Genomic DNA, 16348 nt, shown 5'->3' on the forward strand with positions numbered 1-16348 from the left:
TAGAGCTCGCAGACCTCAACCAGCAGCACATCTTTCCCAGGGATCCCTAGATGCAAACCCAGTCAGACACCCCGATTCAAAGTTGGTGGCTGTGATGCCCGGTCCCCAATCCAGAAATGTCTTCTGGAAACGAAGAGCCGTGCTTCGCCCCATTAGGCTGCTCCCAGGGGACAGAGAAGCCTTCGGCTGGACTGACAGGAAGAGTGACAGCCCAGCCTGGACAGTGACCTAGGGACATGCCCAAAGGCACCAATCAGGGCCAGCCTGGGGTTAGAGCCTCAGGCCTAAGCCTACTTCACATCTGCACCCAGAGCACCCCCCCCCGCCCCCCCCCCCCCCCCCCCCCCCGTCCCTGGTCCCCACCCATCGCCCCACCCACCAGGGAGCTTTCTCCACGAGAAAAACAAACTGCTCGAGGCAAGGCCGGCTCCCTGATGATCTGTGTCTGCTCACCCCAACCTGGAAGGACCGATGGATGGAAGGAAGCCGCAACCGGTACCCTGGGGCCTGGCACAGAACGGCCTTGAGAGGGGAGCAGGTCGCATTTCCCTTTTCCTGGGGGGTGGCCCAGGCCTGTCCCTGCGGTGACTGTGCCTGCCAGTCTGAGCCCGCCCACACCTCGGGAAAGTGCAGCGACCAACCCAAAACCAGAAATGCAAGTCAGCCTGCCTCTGCCAACCTTGCCCTAAACCAAGGCCAAACTAAACAAAGCCGGGAAGGGAAGTGCGGCTGTCCCCAGAGGTCCCCTGCCCCGGGCGGCTGAGAAACCACCAAGGACTGAAGGGCTCTCTGAGTACCTGGGAGTGTGGTGCTCAGATGCCAGAGGCAGACTTTGGTTTTGAACCCTGTGGTATCACTTTCCAGCTGTGCAACCCCAGCCAAGCCTCTCAACCTCTGGGAGGCACAGAGCCATGACATCGCAGTGGACTCACAAGAGTGAGTCCCCACAGGGCCTGGCCCAGGAGTAGCACTTGACGAAATGGCTATGTTCAGTCTAAGCTTATTTTAGGGATGAAGAAACTGAGATCCCAGAGGCTATGAAAATTACCTAAGAAATTGGAGGGTGATGCAGCCCTGTCTCCTGGTAGAGGGTCTCTCCCTGCTTCCTTAGAGCCTTGCACACAACTGGGGGTTTGGGACCCTCAGGGGTCTAGAAGGAGGGGGAGCAGGCTGAGCACTGCCAAACCTGGGCCCATCCCATACAGGCAGATACTGGCAGACAAGGACCGGAGCTCACTGGCTCTGTCCTGTGCTCCTGGATGGGCTGCCCAGGCAGCTTTGGTCAGCCTGGTGATCTTGAGAGACCTGGGGTGGGGGTTCCCTTGGGAGGAGGGAGCCTCTGGAACAAATACAGGAAACCTCTGAAATCTGGGGGGAGGGAATTAGAAAAGGAGTGGAGATAAAGATGACAGTATGTCACCAAATAGATGGCAGGCATGGGATTGTCCTATAAGCAAAGATGACACAGGAAAAGTGCTCCGTGAAAAGTGCTCTGGGCAGTATAAGCAGGACAGGGGGTGGGGGGAGGACTGGCACATACGTGCATTCATTCATTCTCTGGGCACTGAGTGAGGCACTGGGGGACAGCAGAGGACAAGTCAGACACAATCCTTGCTGTCAGTTGAGCAGAAAAACAAAACGTTGGTCTTATCGAGTATGGTGAGCGCTCTGATGGAGGAAGTGCAGGCAGCTGGGGACACCAGTTAGGCAGCTGTTGCAATTGTCTGGGGTGACAAGAATCCAGCCAGAGAGACCAGCCTGCTGGCCCAGGGCCTTGAGTCTAGAGTGCTCGGTACCGCTGCCCCTCTCCTGCAGGGAGCCTCTCACTCCCATCCATCACTTCCTTGGCTTGGCTGGACAGGGTTAATTCTGTCCACCTCTCGCCTGCCAGAAACACACAGGAAATGAACCAGGACCTCTAAATGGAGCCGCTGCTTAGGATCTAATCAAATCCTCCCCACAGTGCAACCCAGGGCTCAGGACAGGCCAAGGAAGGGTACGGGTGTGACACCAGAGCTCTTGCTCATACAGCTCTGTCTGCTAGGCCCCAGGTCCCCACCTGCTGTCACCCTTGAGGGGGGCAGTGGGCTGCCAGAACTGACTTGCTCAATGTCACATAGCCACTAAACGTGGAGCCAAGTCTGCTGACCCCAGGATCAACCTGCAACTCTCACTCTGAGATGACTCATCACATCCACTACACATGCCAGGCTCCCCATGCACCCTCAAAAACCACTTCCTGATGAGGTGGGGCAGGGGAGGTGGCACAGGGAGGTGCGAACTGGGGTTTGCCTCCATCTCAGGGTGTCCCTTATACAGCTAGGATTTTACAGAAAGAGCACTGGACATCAAGCCAGAAAGCCTGAGCTGGAATCCTCATTCTATTATTGCTGGCTGTGTGGTCTCAGGCTATTACTTCCAGTTTTCTCTACCATGAAATGGGGCGAGGATGCCTCTTGCCCCCTTGCTCTCTGGGGAGAGCTAAGGGGATCAAGTCTGAGAAAGGACAAGGAAGTGCTCTGTGAACTGGAAAGTCCTTGGAGAAAGGGAGAGGTGATTAGAATTTTGGCCCCGTGTTTGACATCCAGGCTTGACTTCTGAGTGGGGCTGCCCCTTCACGTTTGTAGACTCTGGGTCTGGCTCTGGGATCCTGGCTCAACGCGGGCTTCCAGGAACCTCAGTTGCTCAGCTGACACCTAGCTCAGTCCAGCACCTCCAGCCTTTGGGTGTTAAGAAGCCAGGCTGGAGGTGCTGGACTGAGCTAGGTGTCAGCTGAGCAACTGAGGTTCCTGGAAGCCCGCGTTGAGCCAGGATCCCAGAGCCAGACCCGGAGCCCTCACCCTGCCTCAGGCTGCCAGCCATGGATACTGCTTCTGACTTCATACTTATTGGCTGGGCGACCTCGGGCATTAATCTCTCTGGTTCTCAGTTTCCTTGGCCATGACATGGGATTAGTGTAGCTCCTCCCAGTGTTGTGCAAGGAGGGACTGAGCTGATGTGCACCCAGCGCCCCACACAGTGCTGGCACGTGAATCACTCCATAAATGGCTACCATGACCACCCCAGCAGGCCCTCCCTGGATCTCTTCCAACAGATCTGATGACCCCTCTCCACTCATCAGCGCCTGTTCGTTGGAACCCATCCCAGGCCCCCTCTCGTCTTAGTCCTGCTTGCTCTCTTGGCACCCACCAAACTCCCCAGACTACAACCACCATCGGCACGACCTGGCCGCTGACGATGCCCAGTCTCCTCTGCCAGCCCAGACCTGCCCCCTAAGTCCAGTCCCATGAGTCAGTGTCCACCAAGCATTCCCAGGACAGCGCTGCTCCCAAACACTGTTCTAGTCTCTGTGGGCTCCAAAGGGAATGAGAAACACCTGATCCCTGCCTTGGTGGAGCTCGCAGGCTAGAGGGGAAAGACTGACATTAGCCAAGTTGTCACCTGCAGAAACATATAATGAATACAAACTGAGATCCATCATGGGAAGGACAACTGTAAGGTGCTGTGAGAGAGAAGGAAGGGGTGTGTGGGACTGTGGACTGACACTGAGCCTGAAGTCTGCTCACTGGGTGGCCAGGAGCTCACTAGGGAGGAAACTGCAGGGGCAAAGGCCCCAAGCCCGGAAGGCTAGAGCACGGGTGGGGCAGAGAGGGTTCCTGTGCGGCTGGAGTCCATCCAGGCATGGAGGCAGAGATTTTCTGGATATCCCTTCAGCGCCCCCAACGCAGTGTCCCAGATGTAATGTATGGTCTTCCCCGAGTCCATTCCTCTCTCTGAGTCTCTGAATCAATGATGCCAACACCAGTTGCCCAAACCAGGTCCCTGGGTACCATCCTCCCTTCCTTTTCCTCATACTACCTCCTTGGTCAACCACCAAATCTTCCTCATTGTCCCTCAGAAAACCTTGAGAATCACTCCAGTGGGGGAGGTTATGCATGTGCGGAGACAAGGAGCATACAGGAACTCTCTGTACTTTTCCTCTCAGTTCCTAAAACTTCTCTAAAAAAAAAATTATTAATTAAAAAAAAATCTTTCCACTCCCTCTGTCTCCACTGCCACCACCTCCCTCCAGACCACTTTCATCTTCCACCGGGATTGACGTCGACCTCCCAGCGGCAGCCCAGACCCCTCTGCTCATTCTCTGAGCCATGCCAGGGAGGCTTCTCGGTGCAAGTCCCACCCTGTCACTTCCTCTGCTTGATGCGGGACATGGCCCACTAATGCCCTCCAGATCAAGTCCAGATTCTGTAGCCCTGGGAGACTCTGGGCTCTGTTCTCCCTCCAGCCTCTCTACTCCCCATCTTAAGTGTTTGATGAATGAATGAATGAATGAATGGCCCAATAAACTTCATAGGAACATCTAGATTCTTCTTACTCAAAGTGTCACCTGTGAACCAGCAGCAGCATCACCAGGAATACAAGTCATAAGAAATACAAAATCTTAAGCTTCAATCCACACCTCTTGCATCAGAATCTGCATTTTACCAAGATCCTAGGTGATGGATTTGCATATTAAAGTTTGAAAATCACTGACCCAGACTATTGGCTCTCCACAGAGAGGAACATTGTAGAACCACCGGCGGAGCATTTAAAAATATCTCTGTCCAGGCCCAGGTCCAGGCCTGCTGCATTCCCTAAGAGTAGGGCCTGAGCATCTTGACTTTTTTCTGACTCTCCTGACAATTCTGGGGAGCAGCCTCAGTTAACAGATGCGGTGAGTGAGTAAGGCCCAGAAGACAATGACATGCCCAAGGCCACGCCACAGCATCAGGACAGAAGCCAGACCGGAGTCTAGTTCGGGACCAGTTCCAACCACACCGCTCCCTCAGTGATGGGAAGCCAGTGAGAAGACGCATGACCTCAGCGGCACCTGGGCCAGGATGGGGAGCCCCAGCCGAGGCGAGTCAGCTACCCATTTGCATTCCCTAGAAACCGGCCCAGCTGGGGGAGGAGCGAGAGGAAGGAAGAATTGAATTGCAGACTGAAAATTCTCTGTTTCTAAAGGATCCCACAGTAACTCACGGGTCTCTCAGGGGCTTGTGAGAATGGGCAGTGTACTCGTTCCACAGAAAGCAACACTGAAGCTCAAAGGAGAAGCTCACTTGGTTCAGAGACTCTCAAGACAAAGCCACTACATTGGAAAGAGGAACACCTGAGGCACGGGAGAGAGGGGCCTCCTCTTGACAGGGCCAGCAGGCTCAGCCTTCAGAACCCACTGGGATGCCCCCCACCCCGGATACCCAGCCTCTCCCTTAGCAGGAGGAGGCAGGTCCCAAGGTCTGGGTTTCCAGTACTAAGTCCTGTAACTACCTTGCCAAGCCTCTTCTCTGGGGACTTGCCGTCGTCCCCCCATCCCCACCCCTCAGCCCCAGAGACCCCTTCCATACCTCCAGCTCTCTTCTCGTCTGAAAGGTATGAGTGCCGAGAGCAGGAGTTTCCCCAGCCTCTCTTCCTGTCCCTGTGGGGACGGAAGCCCCGCTCCTGCAGAAGTAACCAGTTCACCTGCGGGCTCCACCACCACTCCCCTTCCCACCTGGCACCCACTTTCTCTGCCTGGGAGAAAACTTCCCTATTATCTCCATCTCCTCCAGCCCATCTCCTGCCCATCCCTCCAAGCCCAGCGAAGTGCTCCCCTGGGACGGCCTGGCTACAGGGCTTTCTACTCTCCTGCCAATGCCTGGCCTGACCTCCTCTCAGGGCCCTGGGCAGGCCCTGCTTTGACTCATCAGGATTGAGTCTCTGGCTTACTCACCTCCACCTCCACCCCCACCCTCAGAGTTACTCAGCAAATACCTAGCGAGCCCCAGCCGTGAGCCAGGGCCTGTGACCTGTACCGGACAACGGAGCCAAACAGCAGCAAGACACGTGTTCTCCCCTGAAGGCATGACGTCTGTGGGAGAGAACCAGGGAAGAGGCCAAGGCAATCTACCACCCACCTACGGGGGTATGAAAGCGAAAAGGGATGGGAAAGGAGACAGCATGGAACATTCAAGGAAATGCAGGTGGTTCCACGGAGCGGAAGCATGGATATGTTAAGGAATTGGGACATTACCCTGAAAGCAATGTAAACTTGGTGCTGTACAGATAGGGAAGGCAGAGAAGGAGATGATGGAAGCAGAAAATGGTGAAAAAGATAGAGGAAGAGGGAGTGAGAAACCAGTAACTGAGCATCTACCGGACACCAGGCACTGTGGCAGTTGCTTTATATATACACTCTCACTTCCAGCAACCCTATGAGGCCCATATCGTTGGCCTCATTTTGCAAACAAGGAAACTGGGACTCAGAGTCCAAGTAACTTGTGCAATATCAAAAAGCAAGCAGAGAGGTGCTGCCAAGCTAGAAGGACCCTAGGGAAGGGCACCAGCAGCCCTGTGGCCATGAGGCCGGGGTTTGGAATCAGGTAGGCCTGGGGTTGAATCCCACTTCCTGTGTGGCTGAGTCATGTGCTGCCTTCCTCACAGGGCTGCCAGGGGATAGGAGGCAGGGCCTGGGGCACAGCCCACCATGCCCTTCCTCTCCACTGCCTGACTCTCCGTCAAGGCAAGCACCGGAGACCAACCCACAATCTATGCTTAACTTCAAGCAACAGCTCAGAGAACAGGGAGCACTTTCAGAGCCAAGTTGGTAGGAAGCAGCCTATTGCCAGTGAAGTAGTGGGGCCTGGAGACAGAAAAATCCATGTTCAAATCCTGGCTCTGCCGCCTCCCAGCTCAGTGCCCTTGGCCAGGCTGCTTAACCTCTTCAAGTCTCAATTTCCTCACCTGTAAAATGGTGACAGAAGTAGCAAGTACCTACAGCATAGCGTGCTTGGGAGGCAATCCACCTAACGGAGCCTGGCACGTAATAGGTGCTCAATAAACATTCACTATTTCTATAATCATAGTTATTACTCTCATCATTGGCAGCCTCCTCCCCTGCAAGCCACTCTGGGAGAGGGCACTTTGCCATGTTCTGACCCTTACAACGGCCTGAGGATAGGGGCTCTATTATCTGCACATTTCAGGGGAGGAGAGGAGGCCCACAGCAAAGGCCCTGGAGAGACTCAGCTTCCCCTAGGCTGGGTCCATCTGGCTTACTGTATGGCCTGGGCCAAGTTACTCCCCTCTCTGGGCTACACCCTCCAGGAGGGGGTCTGTCCAGGTCTGAACCTCAGCCAGCCTGGAGTGGTCAGATCTCAGGACCCAAGGTCCGGCCAGGTCTCCCTGTGGGTGCATCAAGGGCAGGAGAAGCAGAAAGCACCCCCTTTCCAGAGATTCCCCAGGCCTTGTCTGTCTGCCCCAGTTCCTAAAATATCTCCTTCAGCACATAGCAGCACTGGAAAGAGAGTGGGAAAGAGGTTCTTCCTCTTGAAGACACTGGGGTAAACACCTGGCCATTGGACTCAGCTGTGACCCTGTGGCCAAAGGTCACCCTCCAAGGCCCTAGGCATGCTGCTGCCTCCACCACTGCTCCCCTGAAGCAGACGCCTTCTGTCTCTGCTGAGGAGCACTGTTGAGGCTGGACTTGGCTGAATGTACTGTCTGCTCCAAACGCATTCTCCCGTCATCCTCTGGCCATGGGACTTTCTCCATGTCCCTCACATGAACCTGACTACATTCCTCTCCTGCTTAACACCTCTCCATCCCTCTGGCATAGTCCCAGACCCTTGCCCTGCTTGCTCTGCCCCTGCCAACTGACCCCCCTACCATATCATAGCTCCTTTCTTCCCTCCAGTCAGTCTGAACTACAGCTGCCCCTTGAACAATGCAGTTTTGAATGGCACGGGTGCACTTCCATGTGATTTATTTTCAATAAAACACTGTACAAGTACTTTTCTCTTCTTTATGACTTTCTTAATATCATTTTCTTTTCTCTAGCTTACTTTATTGAAAGAATACAGTATATAAATATAAATACAAAGTATGTGTTACAGCTATTTATGTTATTAGTAAGGTTTATGGTCAACAGTAGGCTATTAGTAGTTAAGTCTTTGGAGAGTCAGAAGTCACACATGGATTTCCAACTGGGCAGAGGGTCAGTGCCCCTACCCCCACGTTGTGCTCTCAGGCACATTACACCTGTGCCCGCTGTACTTCCTAGTCAGAACACCCTGCCTTCCCTTGTCTACCTGGCAAACTCCGACTCATCCTTTCAAACTCAGCTCACCCACACATATATTGCCCCTGATTTCTAACAAAGGTGATAATGCCTTACAGTGAGAAAGGATGGCCTTTAAAATAAAGTGGATATCCACTCAGAGAAAAGGAGTCTTCACCTCAACCTCACCCCACGCATAGGAATCTATTTCAAGTGGATTTTAGATCTAAATATAACATAGAACAATTAAACTTCTAGAAAATAACATAGGAGAAAATATCCATAATCTTGCGATAGGCCCAGAAACAGGATTCAAAAAATATTCTCCACAAAGAAAAAGATTGAGAAGTTAGACTGCATGAAATTAAGAACTTCTTCCAAAGACACCCTTAGAAGACTAAGAATACAAGCCACAGAGTGGGAGGGGATATTTTCAGTGGTGTATCCAACGATAAAAACTATCCAGAACATTTTTAAGTCTCCACAAATTGGTAAGAAAAAGAGCAGATAATCCAATAAAAAACTGGGAGAAAGGCTTGAACAGACACTTTACAAAGAGCTTATCCAAATGGCCAATCAACATAAGAAAGGGTGCTGGACCTCATTAGTCATTGAGGAAATGCAAACAAAAACCACGCTTAGCTCTCACCTTATCTAACACCAGCAACGCCGGTGAGGATGTGGAGCCACAGGCACTCACTCATGCAGTGCCAGAAGGGTGTACTGGTGTCACACTTCGGAAAATTACATGATGGTATCTACTAAAGCTATTATATGCAATTTTACGAGTCACAGTCGCAAACCTTAGGTATTTGCCCAACAGAAAAGCGTGCACAGAGCATCAGTAGACATGTGCAAGAGGATTCATAGCAGCGCCATGATCATGCCCTCCAACGGGCAACAGCCCAATATCCGTCAGCGGTAGAATGGATGAACTGTGGTATGTCCACACAGTGAAACACCATATGGCAATGGGAACGAATAAAATAAAACTTCCTGTAACAGCATGGACAGATCTCACCATTGCAATGCTGACTGAAAGACGTCAGCCTGGAAGAATATAGCCCCAGTGACTCCATGTGTCCAAAGTTCAAAACCAGGCAGCACTAATCAGTGGGGAAGTCAGGGAGGCATTAACTTGGAGGTAGCAGTCACAAAGGGGCAGGGGGCGGTTTTCCAGGGTACTAGAATGTTCCATTTCTTGATCTAGAAGGTGTGTTCACTTTGTGAGCATTCATCAGCTCTATACTTCTAATCTTCCTGTCAGTTACACTCCAATTTAAAAGTTTATTGAAAAAACAAACAAACAAACAAAAACCTTCATCCCAGTGTCTCCCCTGCCCCCAGGGCTGGGCCTCCACCCTAAGCCCCTTTCCTTTGTACCATCTCCAACAGCACATTCCAACAGACTCTCCCTGCAAAACGCTGCTGTGCCACCTCCCGTGTACTGAATGCCCACTCTGTGCCACAACCTGTGCCAAGAGCCTTGCTTTGCCCATATCAACTCATCCAATAATAGCCACCGTGAGGCAGGGTGCTAGTGCGCTCCTGCTCTACGGCAACGCACAGCAAGCATCTCAGGTACACCCATCTTCACATTTATCTCAATGAGGCTGGGCCATGGGCTGAGGATAGGGATGCATGGGGAGGTCCAGTGTCTTGCCCAAGGACACGCAACTGTAAAGTGGGAGGGCATGCCCTAGCCCAGAGCCCACGTACCTGCACACAACACATCAGAGTGGCCTCCGCTGGGATAAGAAGGCACACATGGCTGGGCAGGACTCATGTCTGCACCCCAGAGGGGTGGAAAGCCTGGGAAAGAGACCTGTTCCTTTGATGGACAAGTGTATGGAACCAGATTCAACCTCACCTCCTGCAGAAAGCTTCAGAGGCTCCTAGGCTCGGTTGGAAGCTTTCCCAGGATTCCCACAGCCCCCTCCCTAAGCCCCCCCACCAGAGCTGTGTTGTTACCGTCCATTACATGCCTACCTTGGCACGAGATTAAAGACTGGGCCTTTTATGTCTCTACCTCCAGTACTTGGCAATTCATAGTACGCAGTAGATGTTACACGCGTGTGGAAGGAAGGAAGAGAAGGAAGGAGAGAGGCAGGCCAAGAGGACAACTACAGAGCGGCTCTTTGGATCACCTGGGAACTTCATCAACTGAGGTCTGAACGGTGAAGGTTTCCATGTCCTGGATGTATATCGGGTCCAACCCTTGAGTTGAGGAATGGCACAACCACACCACCTTTCGCCCCATGGTCCTTCCTGCGGCCACCTCCAGCCGTTGCTCAAGATTTCACCAGCTGTTTGGCTCCCAGAGGCTCTGCCCAGCTCCTCTCTGCCTCTCCCCGGTACCCCCCACTCTCTGCCCTGACCCAAGTGTCCGAGTTCTGCCCTTTGCCCTGGGCTAACCCCACCAAAAGTTAAGGAGGACACCAGAGGGTCTTGGCTACATGAGGGAAAGTGTGCCTGGTTCCAAATAACTTATTGTGCCCCCCCCCTGCCTTCTAAGTTGGGAGCTGCTGACAGATCTCTGGCAGCAGCCTGAGCCACAGTGCCAGGTACAAGCAGGCTGGCCGATGGCAGGACGGAGAGGGGAGAGGCCCTGGGCCATCTGGAGTGATGACCTAGGCCCATTGCCAGAGGAAGAGGGTATGCTGGGACCCCTTCCCTCTCCTCTGTGCCTGGAATCTTTGATCTCACAAGTGGCCCATGGCCCCAGTTGCGCTCTCCCCAATCCTACCCGCCCCCACCCCACCCAGATGCCTGGGTGCAGGGGAAGGTGGCAATTCCCAGTGGCTGCGCTTGGCTGGCCCGTGGTGAGTGGCTCCAGCCTCTGTGGGCTGAGCAGGCTGAGCCATAAGCAGTCTTGTTTATCCCTGGGAGGAATGATGGCTTTCCCCGAGCAATGACATCTTGGAAACGGCCTGGCTCCACAAACAACAACAAACCTCCCAGCCTCGTCCTGGGCTCCAGCTTGCATGAAAAGGCTTCTGACCAGAAGCACCTGATAACAGGTTGGGGGCTGCTTCCTGGCTGAGCCAGACCCTGGCTTTGACCAATCACTCTCAGGTCCTAGCAAGAGGAGAGGGTCTGCAGAGAATCAAAGAATCAGATGGGTGGAAGGGGTCTGGCAATACTGGGTCCAGTCCCTGGTTGCTCCAAAGTGGAAACTGAGACAGAGTGAAAAAAGCAGAGTTGCCTGAGATCCTCCAGTGAGCAGGGACCAGAGTGTGACTCAGTCTCCAGCCCACCAGCCAACCAAGGACTTTCTCTACTGTACACACCACTCTTCCAGAGGAGAGCTGGGCTCCAGCCAGTCAGCCCAGAGGTCCTAGAAAAAAATGTGTCAATGGGGAGCCCCCTCAAAGGAGCACCAAAACAAAAGCCAGGCACCCTGAGTGATCCAGTTGGTATAATGAGAGGGACCTGGGCTGGGCAGCTGGAGACCTGGGTCTTGTCCCCCCTGTGCTGCTGAGTCGCATGTGACCTCAGACAAGTCCTCCTTCTCCTTCCTCATTCCCCAATCTGCCCGGAAGGCAAACAGACTCAGCCTTCTCCAGGGTCTTGGAGACCAGCTGGGAAAAGGCTCTAAGGAGCCCCAGGAACCCAGGTGCGCATGAGCTCTCCCTTCCTCTGCTGTGCCTGTTCTGGGGGAACCAGGCAGACCACTGGCAGAAGAGCCACCTAGACCCACCTCCCTGGCTGGCACTACCCGAAGCGGGGCTCAAACTGAGCTCCAAGCCGCTGTGCAGAGGACCATAAGCACTGTGTTCAAACAGGCCAGGGCTGCCCTTCTACCCTTGAGCCCAGGCCATGGTGTGGACACCACCCTACCCCAGTCTGACCCCTGAGTAGGCTCGCCCTGTGGCCTCGGCCAGGCTGAAGCCAAAATTCTCCCTGCCTCACCTCCTGTCAAATCCACCCCCCACCAACCGCTTGAACCTATGGAAGTAACCCTGACGTGCGGAAACTAGGGCCCCTCCAAAGGGACTCCTCACCAGGCCCTCAAGTTGGGGATGCCACTCTGCCAGGAGGAGCTAGGAGATGGGCAGAAAGCTGACTTGGACATCAGTGCTTGTCCTCAAGGAAAATTCATCCTAGCCCTTTCTTCCCAAGCCCTGGGCCCCAGGCTAGGCCCTTGGGACCAAGGGTGAATGAGGCCCAGATTCCACAGAAACAGGACAAGGAGCACCCACCATGGGTGCATTACCAACAGACAGACAGGTCCCAACTGGAGTATTCGCTGTAGGAACAGCCTGTGTGCAAAGGCAAGAAAGCTGGGGGCGGAGTGATTTCATCAACACCAAATACGTATAATCAGAAGCCTCATCAATGATTTCTGGTTCAAAGCCCTGGACACATCCTGACAGGGGGTCACGCTGCCTCTGTCTTCACCATCTCCCTGATATGCCTGGCTGGGCCTGGAGTAAGCCCTGCTGTGGGACTTGGCTTCCTGAAGGACTCGCCCTGGGCTAAGTCATGCCATGTGCTAGCGATGGGGAAGAGGGGAGGTGCCTCTTGGCTGGGAAAGGAGGACTCCGGGGGCCCTGGTGGAAACTTTGACTATGGCCGCAGTGCCCTGGCTAGGATCCTGCAGGCATTGGTGGGGCAGGCACTGCAGCTCCTTCCTTCTAGATTTACCCACCCCAACCACCTCAGGAGGAGAAAGAGGTAGCCCCCAGCAACAAGCCTTAGGGCAGCAGAATGAGGAAAGTTCTTGGTGAGTGGCCTGGTGGCCCTGTCCTGAGCTATGTGTCTCAAGTCAGGAGTGCCAGCTCCACAGCTGAATTACATTGCTCAGGTTGGGCTAATGGCACCCATATATCCTGTCCTCACTCTTCCAGGAGGCAGAAGTCCTCCATCTTGGTCCTGGCCACAGGCCTGCTGTGTGAACTTGGACATGGCCCTTACCCAGGCTCTTCCTCAGCCCTGAGGTCCCAGGGCACAAATGCTCTTTCTAAAAACCTCAGAACAAGAGTAGAGCTATGGGGCCTCCAAGCTGAGAATGGGGTGTCTGCTCACTCACAGTGGCTAGCTCTGTGGGGTAAGTGGGTCCCTAACCATTATCCCCTTCCTTATGGGTCTCAGCTGGAACCAAGGGAGCAGGTGCAGGATGTTTCCCAAGGGGCTCAGGAGACAGCGCATCCCTGCTGTGCTTCCAGTGGACATTTCGGTAGAAGTCTCAGGGATCAGAGGCAACCCCCGGGAACCACCAGCCCGAGACCTCCTTCCTTGACATGTAAGCTGGTGCCTGGTGTGTGGGCAGCATCCCTGACAGAATCACCACCACCACTCTCTGAGCACTCTCTCCCCAGGCGGTGTCCCGACTTCTGGTCACCAAGCATTCCTTTCTCCCAGAAAGAAAAGCCGACTGCCCAGCCCAGAAGTGGAGAGCGGCCCACAGAGGAAGCATGCCCCTACAGGGCCCCCGCCCCCGAAACACACACACACGCGCGCACGCGCACACACACACACATACACACACAGAGCTATCTCAGATCAGAACACATACAGTTTGGTTGCAACATGCCCATCAATGGCTGCCCTGGGGAAGAAACAATAGGAACAGGGGCACAGGGTGACTTGGACAAGATCCCCACCCCCCACCACACACACGCCCCGTCACTGAAGCACCTACCCAGCACACTCCAGCAGGGACTCAGGCGACTGGGGGCTGCCGCTCCTGCCAGCCCGCCCACCCAGGTCTCCGCCCGGCTCCTCCCGCAGGCGGACGGACGGGCGGGCGGGCAGCCGTGTCAAGCAGCAGCCTTCCCAGACAGAGCTCCTTTGTGTCAGCAGAGCTATTTATGGACTTACCCAAGTTCCCCAGGGGAGCGATACCTGCTGGGAAAAGCAGAACCAAATGACCAGGTTCCACCTCCCACATCTAGGTAGCGTTTTCAAAACCCTTGCATCACTCGGCCCTCCTCCTTCTCCTCCCCCTCCTCCTTGCCCTCCTCCTCTTCCTCCTCCTCCTTCTCCAGAGTCCTTCCCAAACACACACCCTGTCCAGCCGGCTGCCACCACTCTGGAGAGAGGCTGGATCTTTCTTCCATCAAAAAGAAAACTCTGTGATTCCCCAGGATACTTTCATCCAAGGAATCCAGGATGTCTCAAGGAAAAGTCTTCTGCCAGCCCTTCCTTCTACCTGTGAGGAACTCAGCTAGCTCCTGGGTTACTGTTACTTGTTCACACCTGTAAGCCCTGGCTCCCTTACCATCTGTCCTCAGAGCCCAGACTGGCCCCGGAAGTGCCACTCGGAAGGGAGAGGCATCCATCCCTCACAGTGGCACCCCCAACACAAGGATCCGGGGCTGGCTGCACCCCACACACATCCCAAGGGCTTCCCTGCAGGGGCAGCACAAAGCCACTGGCCAGGGCTCTGGCAGGACTTACAGAGCCAATCACTGAGGCTTCCCTGTTACACCCCCAACCCCAGGCTGCTCTCAGCCTAGCGGGTGGCTGCAGTTCAACCCAGGATCCCGCAGTCAACACAGGCGGACTCTGAGAATGCCGCCCCCAGGTGGGGAAAGCGGCTGCTTCAGGCACCTCCCAGCAGCACCGTCCAGTGCAGCGCGACACACAGGTTTTTATTTAGCACTTTTGTGTACCAAACTCTGGGAAATCAGAGATGGGCAGAGAGCTTGGGGCTTCTTCCCCTCAATATGATGGTCCGTTAAAACAGCTCAAGAGCGAGGACCATAAGTAAAGGGGACATCCCTAACAGAGGGACCGTGGAGGACAGAGGAAAGAGCACAGGACTAGGAGGCAAGGGTCCCCAGTTCTAGTTCCAGCTGCAGCACTCTTTGGCTGGGTGTCACTGAGCAAGTCCCTGCCCGCCTCTGACCCTTGGTTTCCTCATCTGCAAATTGGAGCTGATAGCCCTTGACCTGCCCACCTGTGGGATTAATAGAGAATTCAATGATCATGTGCCAGGCACTATTCTGAGAGCTTGGCCTTCATTACTTTATCTAATTAGTCAGCACCAGCACCTTGTCAGGCAGAGACTATTATTACCCTATGAAGAGCCCGAGGTACGGAATGGCAGAGGAAGTTGCCCATGGTCACTCCATAGTCCAACTCCAAGGTGCCCACCCCTAGCCACTGCTGCAGGAAGCTGCTTTGCCAGCACAAAGCTATCTGGTGCTGCGGCTATGCCTGCTGAAGTTGGCTGCCTGATGTCAACGAACACACCCTGAACTGTGCCTGGGGCCCAGACTGGGGGTGCCCATCCCACAGCCAGCTCCAACCTGAACATGCTTACTACCGGAGGGGCAGGCACCCCAGGATGTCAGCACAGAAAAAATGGGGCAGGAGGAGCCCCATCCTCCTTTCCAGCCCCATTCCACCTTGGTCAGCCTGGGCTGAAGCACTGTCCCTTTGCCCCTTACCCTCCCTCTGTTAGTCCCAATGCCTCTGAATATCTACCTCCTCCTGTCTCCCGGCCCCTGTCTGTCTGACTCTATTCCTGTCTCTCTCACACACACAAGCATGCGCATGCATGCTGGTATCAGAAAACATCCTGAAACAGCCCTCATCGAGCTGGGCACTTACAAATCCAGTCAACACTTTGTCTTGTCCCTGGGGGCAGAGCTAAGTCAGTCTTTGAAGGAAGCTTCCAGATTGGAAGGCTCTCGTCCCAAAGGCTGCTGGGAAGCGGGACCCACCCTTGCCCTGGGAAACTAAGGAAGTATGTCTCAGGAGACGGCCAGTTCCAATAGGACTGACAGGTTCCCAGGATGAAGTCTGTGGTGCTTGGGATAAGATTCTTAGGGCACAGTACCTGAATATAGGGTTCCTTGACATGTGAGGAGCCCTTGAGCCTCAGCTCAATCAACACAGTTCAGAGCGCCAACTATGAGCCAGGCTCTGTGCCAGGCCCTGGGGACTGGGCCCTGTACTCACAGAGCTGACAGTTCAGGGAGGGAGACTGACATCAGCCACATAGTCAGACTAAGGAGTCCCTAAATAACTAGTGTGCCATAGCAGGCAGAGCAGCTCTGCCACCCTGGGCACTGGGTCCAGGACAGGTCCAGAGTTCATACATCAATGCTCTGGACTGCAAGGGCAATCAGGAAAGGGCCTGACAGTCGGCGCCTTGAAGCCCAGGTGTCTGCCAGGCCAGGCTGGGAGAGCATCTAGCGTCTGGGGAAGCCCAGGCCGCCTCTGTGCTCTGCCTTCCCATAGTTCCAGACACAGATCAGAGGGACAGGTGTGCCTCCCAGTGCACAGGCCGGGCCAGGCTGGGGGGGTCACTGACAGCCA

General features: G+C 54.5%; 1 protein-coding gene across 7 annotated transcripts in view; it reads right to left on the reverse strand.

The window, feature by feature from the left end:
• Positions 1-16348, reverse strand: part of RGS3 (regulator of G protein signaling 3) — a 130631-nt gene that overhangs the window by 17160 nt on the left and 97123 nt on the right. The window contains exon 1 of one of the 7 annotated variants that reach the window (XM_024562174.3): positions 13901-14009. The exons of 4 other annotated variants lie outside the window; for them this stretch is intronic. The gene's annotated coding sequence lies outside the window, so the exon portion shown is untranslated. Of the gene's footprint in view, positions 1-379; positions 495-13721; positions 13865-13900; positions 14010-16348 lie in introns of those variants that run through there. 2 more of the 7 variants (XM_024562173.3, XM_045196689.3) reach the window with 2 other exon arrangements.

The sequence above is a fragment of the Desmodus rotundus genome, chromosome 1, assembly GCF_022682495.2.
Source record: "Desmodus rotundus isolate HL8 chromosome 1, HLdesRot8A.1, whole genome shotgun sequence".
In the NCBI taxonomy this organism is placed as follows: Eukaryota; Metazoa; Chordata; class Mammalia; order Chiroptera; family Phyllostomidae; genus Desmodus; species Desmodus rotundus.